The following is a 2,301-nucleotide window of genomic DNA, read 5'->3' as shown; positions in this document are numbered from 1 at the left end:
GCTGGGATTTTAGGGGGTTTTCTCTGCATTTTGGTGTTCTAAATATATTATTAAAAATGTTTTAATTTAACATTTGCTTGTACGTATTTGTGGGGTACAGTGTGTTAATACATGCGTATACTGCACAATGACTCACTTAGGGTAGACAGCACTTCTCTTCCTCGGTACCCTCCCGCCCCTCCCAGCCTCTGGTAACCATTATTCTACTCTCTACCTCTACGAGAACCACTTTTCTGGGTCGGCATTGTGAATGGGGTTACTTTTTTGTGTTCTTCTTCAGCTATCTCATTATTGGCATATAGGAAGGCTATTGATTTTTGTGTGTTAATTTGTATCCTGCCACTGTACTGAGTTCATTTCTTAGTTTTAGTAAGTTTTTGGTTGAGTCTTTAGGGTTTTCTATGTATATGATCATGTCATCTGCAAATAGGGATGGTTTCACTTTCTCCTTTCCAATTTATATGCCCTTTATTGCTTTCTCTTGCACTGGCTAGAATTTCTAGTTCTATGTTGAATCAGAGCGGGGAAAGTGAGCATCCTTGTCTTGTTCCAGATCTTAGGAGAAAAGCCTCCAATTTTTGTCCATTTGGTATGATATTAGCTGTGGGTTTATCATATATGGCCTTTATAATGTTGAGCTACATTCCTTCTATTTTTTGGGTGGCTGGCCAGTAAGGGGATCCGAACCCTTGACCTTGGTGTTGTCAGCACTATGCTCTACCAAGTGAGCTAACTGGCCAGAGCTATATTCCTTCTATACCAAATTTGTTGAGTGTTTTTTTTTCATGAAGACGTATTGGATTTTATCGAATGCTTTTTTTGCATCTATTGAAATGATCATACTTTTTTCCCCTCCATTCAGTTGATGTGATATATCATGTTTAGGTGTTCTAAATATTTTTGCTAGCAGTTTCCATTTTTTAAATTCTTACTATACTTTAAACTGCAGTGTTTTAAAATAATGAAACCTACTCTGAATAAAGGAACCTCTCCCCTTAGCCTCTCCATTAATAAGCTATTGATGTCTCGTGAATAAGTTTTACAAATCTATTTATACACCAGTTTGTTCACTGGCATATGGAGCCCTTCTAGGCATTGTGTTTACTGCCATTGCTTTGTTTTGCTTGGACATTGCTTTTTAATTACGAAGGATATCTAAATGAATATTGGCCCCACTGCTCTGAAGTTCATTTGCTGCTTATTGACTTTTCAGTGTTACAAGCAAAACAACATTTATTTTCCTATCAGCTTAGCTATTCATATAATGTGACTCATTTTAGGTCTTTTTTACCTAGAGTATTTTGCTCCACCTTTTTTTTATTATTACTTTTTTTTTTTTGCTTATTTTTAAACAAAGAATCCATTCTACAAAGAAAACAGAATATAGTATTAGCTGCCGTTCTTATTCATTTAAAAAGAAATGATGCCTTTTTACAGCAATAACTCATGTACCCAGAGGTCATTTTTTTCAATAATCTCAGCCAAAGAGAAAACAGCTCAAAGAAAAAGGCCTCTGAGAAGTCAAAATAAATGCCAGAGAGTTCATTCGCTAAGCTCATGTATTTTATTTCTTTCTTCTTACTTTGTCATTCAGCAACCGTCTTCTTCCATTTTAGACACGATCCTAATAAATCTGATTAGCTGATTTATTTGCCCACAAATGATTAGAAACAACTAAATCAAAGGAGATCAAGAACCTTCTAGAAATTGACATGATGACTGGCAAGGAAGGAGACAACAGAAAAAAAGAATCAGACAGAAGGATTAAAAAATTATAGCAACAAAGGACCATTTTGCTTTTCGCCAGCTAGTTCTGCATACTGTAGTAATCTCCACTGCCCTGGAAATCATGTTCCTAATTATGTCTTTGAGTCATCAAGATTACTTCATGTTCAGTATTTTCTGTCTGAGAAGAGGTGAGGATTTAATTTACTTTAGGATGCTTCTGGATAATGGAAGTGATGCGGTAAAGTGGAAAGAGGCTAGAATTTGGGGTAAAACAGATCTTTTTGCTTCCTACTCTTTTCTACTTTCTGTGGGACACGACATCTCTTAGTCTGATTCTCTTTACTTATACAATGAAGAAAATAATTAATGAGATAATGTCCAGAAAATATCTGCTCCCATAAAGGTGGGCTCTGGAACCCCCCACTCTGTCTAGGCTCTGGAATCCCCCAATCTGTCTGAAGTACCAAGTCTAAAGACTAGAGAGCAAAGAGCAGAATCAGAAGAAGGGCTGTGGCAAAGGAAAGGTAAGACAGGGTGGTGGGGTTGGAGGGGAAGCTGCGAGAGGATTTTTAA

The 2,301-nt window shown here is 36.9% G+C and overlaps 1 non-coding gene across 1 annotated transcript; it reads right to left on the bottom strand.

Annotated features, from left to right (window-relative positions):
- Nucleotides 1-665: 665 nt before the first annotated feature.
- Nucleotides 666-739, bottom strand: TRNAV-GAC. The gene has a single exon. It is a non-coding gene; the product is annotated as a tRNA-Val (tRNA).
- Between the last annotated feature and the right edge of the window lie 1,562 nt (nucleotides 740-2,301).

Source organism: Galeopterus variegatus, unplaced genomic scaffold (genome assembly GCF_000696425.1).
Source record: "Galeopterus variegatus unplaced genomic scaffold, G_variegatus-3.0.2 Scaffold9573, whole genome shotgun sequence".
Classification (NCBI taxonomy): Eukaryota; Metazoa; Chordata; class Mammalia; order Dermoptera; family Cynocephalidae; genus Galeopterus; species Galeopterus variegatus.
The sequence above is the reverse complement of the archived record's forward strand: the minus strand, read 5'-3'. Positions and strand labels throughout refer to the sequence as shown.